The following is a 12,318-nucleotide window of genomic DNA, read 5'->3' as shown; positions in this document are numbered from 1 at the left end:
GCTGTTTTGCAGCTCACAGATGTCCAGCAACAGAATATATACATGAGATCTGTTTCACCAACCCAAGGCTAACTGTATGACCCAGCACCTAGTCCCAAATATGAAATGCAACAGAGCAATGGCAGCCTGTCTCTGTACCACCCAGCTACTTAAAATGCTCAAGGGCCTGACTAGGAGGGGCCTGAGAAATTTTGTCAGCATGACCCTCCACAATGGATTTCCTCTGGTGCTGGAGCCCACCACCACATTCTAGAGGAATGAAACCATCAAGTCACTACAAAATCCTGGCATCATGCCTAGCAAAGTGAAGTCCTCTTGCCATGAAGGTGGGTCACCTTTTTCTTCTTTAAAAAATACATGTATCCCATTTCAAACTCACATTTGCCACAATAAGAACTGCAAGCCCTGAAGTGTCTCCTTTTTTATTTCTGCCCCTCTCTTCTATCTCCCAAGGAAAGTATTCATTAGATCCACCAGCTAGAAAAAAGATTTAAATGGCATGATGCACCTCCCCACTCAACTGCACTCTGACAGACGGCTGATGCCAGTGGGACGTTGGGCCAAGCACACATGTACATGCAGCCCTTTTAACTACATAGTCAGTCCCCATCCATAAAATACAGTTGTACCATTGTGCACGGCTGTTAAACTCCTACTAGACTCACAGGTCCTCGCCGCCCAAGAGCGCATAGCTGAAAGAGCTGGCAGAGCAGCAGCCGAGGTAACTTGGCATTTTGGTGTTCAGATGTTCACTGCTCACTCCCCCAGTCTAGACCCAGAGGACACAAAACCTCTAAGAGAAGGTGTGAGCAGAGACCTCTGGTCTGTTTCATCCTTTTTCTGCAGAAGTCTAAGTGTCTGCAATGATAAAGCACTGAAGAATCAATCCCTCTCACGAAACTGAGAGGGGGGCACAACCTGAGCCTGACCCTGATGTCCTCCAGAGACCACACACGGTAGTGTGAGCACTGTCCATGTCTCAGAAGCCTAATGTGAAGGCAAAGGCAGCACATGTTACATTGGTGGAAGTGCTTTAGTCTTTAATTATCTCAGATCTCTGCATCTGCAGGTGAATACTTCTGGCCAATGCAACTTGGCCATGACTTTAAATGCCATCTGGCTCTTGACTTAATGAACAATGGCATAAGTAACTTCCTCTCTCTCTCCTCCTTGCACACTCACCACTATTTTTAGTAGAAACTGAGTTGTTGATGTGACAAGACTTTTCTACGTTTTTCCTTGTTTTTCTCCTCTGAGTTGCTTACCAATACCTAACATGATGACAGACACACGCACTGTAACATCCGCACCTGCAGGACCCCAGTTTTATTCTCCGTTCTGCAGAAACATGTCCCACAGGCATGCAAAGAGGAATGCTTGAAAAATATCATGCTTCTCTGCCCCCACAGATCTACATCCCAGGCAGTTGGTGATCAGTTGACAATATCCTCTCGGGCTGTCTTGGAAAGTCCCTTTTTTGACAGTTCACACTGCCGAGAACAAAGGGTGTTGGCTTGATTTCCCTTCAAAAATCTTGTGATAATCCAGAGTCTTGGAGCACGCAAGAGAACAGTCCTGTCATCCTTTTCTTCCAGAAAGAAAACAGGTTTCCAGTGGGAGACGGTTTCATAGAAACCCTACCCAGCTCGTCACAGAGAATGTACATCCTTTACCCAGGCCAGCAGGATACACTGACTTGCCAGAGTCAACAAGAACAGTAGGCAAAACGTGCCCGAGAGCTGAACTTCTGGGTTTCCCACATATCCCATAAGAAGCAGAGAAGAACAAAGAAATTTTGATGTTGAATAGTTGCTGCTATACAGATGAAAGCCCTGAATTATGGAGTGGCCTGGGGAATAAATGAGAGGCAGAATAACCTCAAAATGTTTTATTCAGAGCAGAAGGCATCTGATGACATCTGTCAAAAAGACATAAGCAAGAACCACCACCCCTACAAGAAACAGTAATTCTATTACAGGCCCTTCTTTTCAGCACAGCTAATTCTGAAAGATTGGTTTATGTACCAGTCAATCCCAGTTTGGCTCAATCGCCAAACACTACTTGGGATCTAACCACGACACTGGCCGCTGTCATACCTTCACCTAGATCCAAGAAATCAGCAAAACCTCTGTGGAATAAACTGCCTCTCAAAGCTAAATTCTGGGAGTCCTGTTTATGCGCTACTAGTTTCACAAACTGGCTCCAGGACCTTCTGAATATGCCAGTAGCTGTTGTCAGCTTTCCAGTAACAACTCCAAATGTGAATTTTTTCCCCCAAGGCTGATCCTCCTAGAAATTTCAAAATTACCTGAGCTCCCCACTGCTATCTCTAAATTAATTAGATGGAAAAATATTTTCAAGAAGTTTAAAAGCTTAAAATATATCCTGGTCAAAAATGTCAATTAATTAAAAGGTATTTTTAATTTAAAGTGAGAACTATCCCCTAGAAATCTTTGCCAATATACATTCTGATCTGCTGTACCATGCCACTTCTGTCCTCATTAACCAAGTTGATAAACACATTTTATACACCACGATAAGCATAACTCAGGGCCTTACAAATATATTGCCCCAGAAAGCCAAACAAGCAACAGGACAGGGATGTTGAGAGTGCCCATCGAAAACACTGTTAAAAGGCCTCATTTTCAGAAAATGAATGGGCACTTCTTCAGTCTATGCTGGCTTCTCTTTTAAAGCATTTCAGGCGGAACAACACAAATTCCAAAAAACTCCCCAAAAGTGTGGCTGCTGCACTGCTTCCTCAGAACTGCTGTTCACCAGGGATTCAGGGGGAATCACACGGACTCGAGAATCAGAGAGGAAGAACAAGTTTGCATGGGCAAGAAGACATGTGAAGGAAGCTAATGTGTCTCTGTTTGACATTTCTAAATCAAACAAAGCCAAGAATTGAACCAGAAGAGTTTAAGAGAGTACAAACTACAGGTAGCCCAAAGACAGTGATGGGAAGCACCATGGAGACTAGGAGCATGAAGTGGATGCAGGACAGACTCAGGCTCCTACCAGATGAAACAACAGCAGTTTAAGCCAGCACAGGTTCTTTCATGCTACTCTTTAGATCTGACTAAATGACAAAAATACTTTTTTTTTTAATTAAGCCAATTTCAGTCTATTTAGTTATCCACTGCTTTCACAACAGAAGACTATAGAAGTTTGAAAACATGCAGAGAAAGGGAAGAGACTTAAAAGAATCAGACCACAACTTTGGCTGAATTTTTCTTTTTGATGATCGCAACCAGCAGCAGGAGCAAGGAACAACAAAGGGCTGGACTGGTTCACTGCTCTGCCGAGCTCAGTCAAGCCACGTCAGAACAACGCTGCCGGGAGCTTGCCCCGGTGCGTCGCTGTCCCAGCCACGTGCCATGAACAGTCGAAACAGTAAGACGTTGAGACCTGAACGCATTTGAACTTTTATCTTTGCATCTCCTCCTCACACACCTGGTCCTCCAGCCCTTCCTTGAGACTTTGGCTGGCCACAGTCCTCCTCTACTCAGTGAGAACAAGCCATGTAGGTAAAAGGTGTCTTGAAAACAGGGACTGCTCGAACATCAAACCACGGCACAAACCACAACAGCCTCGTCACCTTGCGTGTACTTCAACTGTTGTAAAATCAGGTTAAGTGACTGTCAGTTTATTGATAGCAGTTCCCATACCAACATGTGGGCTCTCAAGAGCATCACAGGCAAAATGCTTTTTTTGTGCTTACTCTTGGGGCAGGGTAGCAGCTAATGGGGAGCTCTAAAATTGGAAATAAAATGACCTATTTACAAGGAAAGTTAGTAGAGTAATATTTAAAGATTTGAGATTGGCTTCTCACTGGTTTTCTTACAAAGCTACAAGAGTGCTGTGATAAATTCCTAATAGAACAAAACTAGAGAGGTAAAAGGTTTGTACAAAAACTGCTGTTTAAACCTCACCTGCTTTAACAAAAATATCTTCTTCTTCTTTACTTGTGGCAAAACTACAACCTTTATTAATAGATTTATGCTGATTTAATTAGTTTGACAGTGGGGTTTGTTGCAGGATGCTAATATGGGTAAACATGTCAGCTGGTTCCTATTTCCGATCTAATGTCTTCCTGAAGCCTGCCCAAGAAGAGTTATTAAAAAACAAGGAAACTTCCTAAAAGTTAAGTTTTTCCAAAGATGGATGGATCTGGATTGTGTATTAGAAATCCTACTAGGGAATTATTCTCAACTGGTACTACTAAACTTGCCCCACATTCAACAAGACACAGAAATAGGGCACTCCAAGCATATATACATATGGAGCAGTATTTTTTCCTGGAGTACTAGGGAAAAAATGGCTGTTACAAAGCTCAACTCGAACAATGCTAGTGCCACTGCCCCAAATAACGAGGCACAAGATGTCCACCTGAATTGTTGGATTTACTGGATAAAAAAAAACAGCTATGATATCAAATATCAGTCCCTGAGAAGAACTGTTAGGAAGAAAGCTACATATGTCTTCATGTGCATTTATTTGCATTTGCATCCAGGCCCAGTCAACAGAATTGTCACAGGTACTAAGTTACTCAGTGATTGAGGCAGTGGTGTTTGTGGTTTTGGTGTTTTGGGGTTTTTTTGTTCTATTTAAGTCAGTATAATTCTAATGTGTCACCAGTTTAAAGATATTTTGCAGTTATCAAGGCAGGAGATAGTTTTTCTCACTACTTTATTAAACTGGTAAACTTTAGCTGCTAGAAAGGGAATAAATAACACAGTTATAACTCACCTTTTACTGGTAGTACTGCACCCACTACACCCCTAAAAAGTTTTTCCCATTCATGCATACATTATACAAACATATTATATAAAGCAATACAAAAAAAAAGCTGGTAGAAAAAAGCCGGTAAAACATGGATAACCCTTCCCTTCCAAAGTGCACACAGTGATGTGAATTTAGCAATTTACACACAGAAATTTTTCTGCTCTTTCTCCTTCTTAACACTGAGAAAATGGGAGATGAGGGAAATTGCAATGCCCAGAGCCACAAAAGACATTGGTGGAATCAACAGATTCTGGAAAAAAAAATCCAGATCCTTGAAAGCGTCTGTTTCCCCTGGATCACAATTCATCTCTTTAGTCACTTAGATAAAGCTGGAAAGAAAATTCTAAAATGAACAGGACACACTTTTGTGATTCAGTAGCACATACCAAAGCTTTCCCAAGCACTTATGTAGTTTTTTTAAAGTAATATTCCTAACCCTTCTGAAGATGCATATATGTTTTGAAGGGAATTTGCTCTATCTTAAATGCATTATTGTTTTTCTGTATTATTAAAAAGAGTTTAAAGAAATCATTCTCTCTGCTTAAACAATACCTAGGGAAAATTCTCACTTTTGCAGTATATTGCATGTGAGTGTCATACCAAGCAATATAACACTTGAGTCTTGTTACTCCTAAGTATTTTTACCACATTTCTCAAGAATTACTCTAGAGGCACAGTTCTGCTTTCTCCTGTAAATCCATTAATCAAATAAAGAAAAACTCTCATTAATTATAAACTTAAGTCAAAGAATCTCTTTTCAAAATTAAGGATGGCATGATTCACAATTGTAATGGACTTCTGATGATTGCTCATCACCAAAAATAAGCCCATAATTTGTACTACTAACGTAGAATTTTAACATGAAGAATGTATCCTCTTTTTTCTTCATTTTATCATAATACCAGAACAACTGAGTATTGATAATATGATTATGTGGAAGATAAGAAAAGGAATAACTATATATATATATATATAAAAAAAATTTTGAACAGTAGTTACAATATGATTTTTTTTTTTAAACTTGGATGATTCTTCCAATACCAGCTGAAATTAGTTTCAGACTGTAAAAGAGCACTGAAGATCTTCCATTGTAGAGAAGAAAAAGCAAGAAACGACAGTTCCATTTTACAGCTGGGAGACTTCTGCACTGAGGATTGAGACTTGTTTTTCAGGAAGGAGTGAGATACATTTGTGGTCTCCTAAAGTTACTGTGTGCAATGCATCTTTTTTAAAGCTTTGTACACATTTCAGTACTGATTTACCATGTTCTCACTTGATCACAGCAAACAGTATTGGAAGGGCCCTGAGATGCCATCTTAGTCAACACCTAGATTCCTGTGGTAACCATGATCCCGGTCTACCCCGGGATAGAGGAAGACTGCAAGGTTTGCTTCCTCATTGAAGACTAAACTGCAGAATCAGTCTCCCCTTCCATCAAGCTGTACTATGAAGTATGTTCTTAGGACCAGAAGAATCCCAGATAGGAGAGTTCATAGAGCATAGACTTTGCTTAACTGCATTTGTCTTGCCACAAGTAATTAGTATTTATCCTTCACAAGGATGAAACAGGCTGACGTGGAATACTAATTGACCAGAGCAATGCAACTCAAAGACTTACAATTATTTAAGCAGAAATAAATTAAAATTTTGGAGATGCGGAAAAAAAAGAGTACCATTTTGGCATATAGCTCAAAAGGAATTACATAAATTATAGATATAACTGCATTTGCTGGCATTCATTCAGTGCTGCTGTTATATTTCATAATTAAACTTAATTTTATAGAGCTGTACTCTAGTGGTCTAGGTCAGCAGTCAATTAAAGAACAACCCTCAACAGGACAAATGCAATAGTCAGGTAAGTGAGCATCATCATAAATAAGCAGGCCAACCTTTTTTGCTCACATAATTTGAATGCCAAGACATATCAACTTCAATGGACTTGTTCCTAGTAGGTGGGAGTATCGGAAAGGACTTTTCTTCAATGAATTCTGAGTCCACAATTTTGCTAGGGTCTGTTCATGAACTTCTGGCATTGAAACAAATACAAAGGATCAGCCTAGAAATGGGAAGCAAGCAATGAAAAGTTGTAGCAAAGTAACACAGAATTTAAGATAGACTTTAGGCAGCAAAACAACAGGATGAACGTGAGAACCAACATGTGCCCCATTAGCAGACTGCTAGGAGAGACAGCCATCAAAACTTTTTATTTTTTTAAAGGCGTCCCGGGAAGGGGGTTGGGGGGTGGAAGAGAGAGAGAGACACAATTTTTGCAGCTTGAACAAACCTGGTTAGCCTGCAACAAATAACTAACTGCTGGTCAGCTGAAGTCAGAACTGCCTGAGAATCAGTACTGCAGCACACTGACAACAGAAAAATCACACTGTGAGCGGTAATAATAGGGACAGTTCTAGATGTTGCATTATGTAGCTCTTCATGTCTTGCTACAAATGCAGTATCAATAGCGCTTGCTAAATCAGCAGGTGTTTCCAGTAGCAAAAGTGAGTTCTGCAGTTTAGACAAGACAAACCAGGCGTGAATTAACTTACCCACGATCAAAGTATACATCAAACTGCTCAAGATTCTGCTGGGCATACTTTTCATGCTGTAAGCCATACTATCCGGTATTCTTCACTCAGCCAAAACTCTGGCTGAAGTCAACGGGAGTTTGGGGTAATTTAAAAGGACTGGGAAGTTATGCATGCATCCCTTAGTACAGAAGCTGCACATCCACAGAGAAGGAAAATAACCATCAGCTGCCACAAAAGCTACTTCTTATCGGCACTATTATAAGGCATCCATAAATATGGCTTAATTTACTTAAGAGCTCACCTGGGACCTGTACTCTTTGGACAGGTGCTTGAAAACTAATGTGAAAAACAACGTATCAGTTGTCTAAAGCCAGTATCTGTATGTAACATTTTACATTTGTGCAAACTTACTTTGGCAGAGGCTATCAAAGGGCAGCAAATGGACTGGCATTCAGATATAAAATGAAGATAAACTGAAAAAAACCCCACCCTCGACTCCATACTGACCAGTCAGAAATATTTACAATGAATACACTTAAATGAACACAATTTCAGCTATAACTTCATCCTCTGCTGTGTGCAGGGATATAAAAGCTATTATCTAAAAATATATTAAATAACTTGCACTTCTTAGGAAATAGAATTCATGTACTGCCACAGATAGTGGTGCATATATACACCTTCCTTGGGTTCCTGAGGCTGATGAGAGCAGAAAATGTAATTGTGAAAGTGAAATAAATCCCTGTCAGATACGCAAAACCTCTGCAAAACACTTACACAGCATGAATACAAATTGACATACCAGAGCTATGAGACAATGCTAGAATCAGAGGATATCATTACAATGTTGAACTGTTAATCACAGCACAAAATAAACCACGTTTATTTCATTGGTAAAATCACAACTGCGAGATCTGCTCTATCTCTTCTAACATTAGGCTGGTACTTACTGCCCTAACGTACATCTTCTGGGAGCTGACAGGCGATTCATCATAAGATAAAAAATAAACTTCAGTGTGATGACTGCTCTTTATGGCTAATGACAAATGTTATCAGGAACTCAAACACTGATACCCACAGTAGCTGCCTGCCTGCCCACCTCAGCAATAAATTCAGTAACTTTTTTGGAAGACACACCAATGTTTGAGAAGTTTACACTGCAGTGGTCCTAAGCAGAAGCCAAATAAAAAGAAATAAAATATTTAAAACTCATGCTTCGCTGTTACCGAGGGATCTAAAAATAGAAAGACTTGGAACAGAGATACGGGAGATTTTCAGTTCAAAAAGGGGAGTCCAGGAAAAATTGAGATGGCCATGAAAAAAACATGCTGATTAAAAAATAATTACGTCACGGGTTTCTCAGGATCTCACCAAACCCCCTCCACGCCGCCACCCCGGCTCTCACCCGGCCCCGCTCCCCCCAGCCCGGCCAGCCCCGCGCAAAGCGGCCGCCTCCCAGGGAGGGCTGCAAAGACCCCCTCGGACCCCCAGATCGCAGCCGGCGTGGGGGGAGAGCCGCCCCTCCAACTGCGGACATCGAGGGGATGCGCGCACAGACCCGGCTTTCCCAACCCGGCCCTCCCGCTCCGTCCTGCACCCCCCGGCGGCCCGTGGCACCCCGCACCCCCCGCGTCGTGACCCCCTCCCGCCCCAGGGCAATGTGCACGCGTGGGGGGGTCCCGCTGGCGCGGGGCTGGCGCGCACAGCTCGCGGGGTGGGCGAGGGCAAGGGTAGGACCCCCCACCCCGCCCCCTTCCCCCCTTGCCTCTTCCCTTCCCCTCTCCGCATTTTCATTCTCCCTTCCCTTCCTCGCCTCTCCCTCCCTGCGTTTCCATCTTCCCTCCTCGCCTTTCCCCTGTCCCTCCTCGCATCTCTACCGACCCCCCCTTACCACCACACCATCCCCTCTTTGCTCACCCCTCCCCACCCCCCCACCCCCCAGCATTTGCACCTTGTTCCCCCCCTCCCGCAGCCCGCCGAGGCCAGACAACTTGCCGGAGCCGCAGCCACCGCCGCCTCCCTTCCCTCCGCGCCCGGAGCCGCGCTCACACACACACACACACACACACACACACCCCCACACACACATACACACACCCGGACGGACGGACGGACGGACGCAGGGACACACGCGCACCCCGGCGCACGGAGGTACCTCTCCCAAGCGCGACCGCTCCTCCGGCGCGCAGCGTGCGCTGCCAGTTCCTCGCGTAGCCCCAGCACGTCGGGTCCCCCTTCCTCCTCTTCCTCCTCCTCCCCTTCCCTCCCCGCCCGCCCCCTTTCGCCGACACCAGGAAGAGGGGGGCAAAGCCGCCGCCCGCCCCGTCCCGCCCCGCCCCGCCGCGTCCCGTCCTGCGGGGCGATAAGCTCCGGGCGGAGGCTCCGCGCATCCCCCCGCGCCCCCCGTCCCGCCGCGGTCGGGTTACCCGGCCGGCTGCGAGCCCTCTCCTGTTACGGATGCCTGTGCCGGGCGGGAGGGCACGGAGGCGAGCCCCGGAGCGGGCGGGGGGGGGGACGGGACGGGACACGACGAGCCCTGGGGGGAAGCAGCGCGGCCCGCCTCCGGGGGGGATGTGCAGAGCGGGAGCTCCCCGCCGCTGGCTGCTCCGGGGATTTCCTGAGCCGTGCGTTTCGGGGTGGTTTTGCTGGTGGTTGTTTTTATAGGGGTTTTTTCCCTTTTTCGGTTTATTGGTATGGTTTGGCTTTTTTTTTTTTTTTAATTTATCTAGCGCAGCTGACATCCATGGGCTTCTTCCATGTCCCCTTGAACCCAAATGCGCTTGCAGCGTTCGCAGGAGGCTCTGGCAAGGATTTTGATTGGTCTGCCACTCCTCCTGTGAAGAACCTCTGCCTTTTATGTTTGGTTTCAATATGAACGTAATTATCCTCTCGGCTCCAATGCTGGAGATGAGGAACAGCCCCTAACCTTCTCTTCGAGCTGCTCATGGGTCTGGAGACCTCCACTGTAATCCTTTTTACATCATTCCTTCTCCTTGCTGAAAAGTTGTAGGTTGCTCATGGGGGCCTTTGTCCATAGACCGTTCTGTACCTCTTAATCATCCTTGATGCTGTCTTGAACATCATCCTGATCTAATAGATCCTTTTTGAGATGAAGAAATGCACAGTATTTAAGATGCGGGCAAACCATGGATGCATACAGTGGCCCAATGATATTTTTCTCCTAACTGTACTTTATGAGGAGTTTTTGAGCATGGAGCTGATGTTTCTATATAATTGTCTGTCATAACCCTGAGATTTTACTCATGCAATGGCCAGCTCAGAGCCCACCGTTTTACACGGTTGTTTCTCCATGCGCATCATTGCACATTTACCTACACTGAATTTCTTATATTGCCCAGTGAGCCTCATAATGTCCTTGTGTAGTTCTTCATGGTCTTATTACTGACTTGAGTAAATTAAGACCATGATGAACTTTGCTATTTCACTCCATTCCCAGGTAAGATGTGAGTACACTGAACAGCACACGTCCCAGCACTGACCCTTGCAGAACCCCACACCATCCAGCACCTCCCTCCATTGTGAGAACTGGTCATTTATTCCTGTACTTTGCATTTTATCTTCTAAGCAATTACTGAGCTATACCAGGGCTTTCCCTCTTGTTGCTATCGCTGCTTAGCCTCCTTAAAAGCCTTTGTCAAGAGCCTTTTAGAAACCCAGTCTGATATGGAAATTAGATCACCCTTATCCACATTTTTGTTGACCCTTTCAGAGATCTCCAAGAGGTTTGTTTAAGGCAGGACTTTACAGAAGCAATATTGACTCTTCTCAGATAGATTGCATTAGTCCAGGTGTCCTTTAGTTCTAACCCAATTATCATCCCTGTATTTGCACAGTACAGGCAGGAGGTTTGCAAACCTCTAGTTCTCCAGAGCCTTCACTGAAGTTTAGTGTCACATTTGCCACCCTCCACTCTTCAGGTGCCAATGTTTTAAATGGGAGGTTACATGCTGCTGTTGATAATTCAGCTCCTGCATCCTTGGGAGAGAATTCAAGGGCACAGATGCTCACACACAGGCACATTGCTTCCTGAATGCCGTGATGGTGAAAAAGGCTTATCATAAAAGCTAATGGTACAAGGACATAGATGCATACATACATAACTGCAGACCTGTAAGCTGGTGCTATTAATGTAAGCAAGAAGCTATCTTATTAATTAATTATATGTGGCCATGACCCTCTTTGCCAATATATGTGTCTTAAAGCACATAAGAGTGTGGTACAGACAAAACCGCACCAAGGTCTTTGACCCAGTGAACTGTTTGCCATTCTGTGTATCTGCAGCCATCTGTTTTCTCTCTTTCATACTTTGCTGTAAATTCCCTGGATCAAGGATGGCCTTTTTTAATGCATATTTTTTTACCTGCCACTAGCAGCTGGCACAGGAAGGAGTAAGGGAGACCAGCTCTGAGAAGGGGTATTTCAGTTGCACCGCTCAGGAACGTTCCCAGGAATGTCTGCAGTTCAGTTACCTGCCCAAAGACAGGACTCCTACCCTTTGTCCCTCTAGGATAGGGTGCAGCTGTGCAGGGCATGTGCTAGAATAGCTAGTACCTGTGCTAGTACAGCTCCGTTCAGTCTATTTGCAGGGAGCAGGCAGGGAGCAAAGGAAAGCTGTGCCTCTGACACTTGACTGAAGCAACTGTGCATGGATGTGCATCACTGCTCACGCCCAACAGCCTGCCCCACGTGTGTAAGAGTCCATACTCCCACAGACAGGTATGCCATCCAAATGGCAATGTGGGGCTGTGGAAGAGAGAGAGATGAAGAGGAGCATGGGGGTTGCATCCCTTTTTGGATGTTTCACAGGTCTGACCACTGTATTGGGTTTTTAGAAACTTCAGCTGCTAGAAACAGAGTAAGTCAGCTATCATGAGGAAGGGAGGGAAGAAAAGAAATTAGTCTTTTTTAGTTGCAGAAAACTTCATAACCATGCAGAAAGGTCCCCTTCAGGCCTCAGAAACATAATTAAAATAAGCATAGT

General features: G+C 44.4%; 1 protein-coding gene across 8 annotated transcripts in view; it reads right to left on the bottom strand.

The window, feature by feature from the left end:
* The window catches only part of PALM2AKAP2 (PALM2 and AKAP2 fusion), a 271,609-nt gene that overhangs the window by 88,652 nt on the left and 170,639 nt on the right, over nucleotides 1-12,318 (bottom strand). The window contains exon 1 of one of the 8 annotated variants that reach the window (XM_075740501.1): nucleotides 9,743-9,761. The exons of 5 other annotated variants lie outside the window; for them this stretch is intronic. The gene's annotated coding sequence lies outside the window, so the exon portion shown is untranslated. Of the gene's footprint in view, nucleotides 1-9,471; nucleotides 9,594-9,742; nucleotides 9,762-12,318 lie in introns of those variants that run through there. 2 more of the 8 variants (XM_075740499.1, XM_075740500.1) reach the window with 2 other exon arrangements.

This window comes from Balearica regulorum, chromosome Z (assembly GCF_011004875.1).
Source record: "Balearica regulorum gibbericeps isolate bBalReg1 chromosome Z, bBalReg1.pri, whole genome shotgun sequence".
NCBI classification, from domain to species: domain Eukaryota; kingdom Metazoa; phylum Chordata; class Aves; order Gruiformes; family Gruidae; genus Balearica; species Balearica regulorum.
This window is presented reverse-complemented; position numbering and strand designations above follow the sequence as displayed.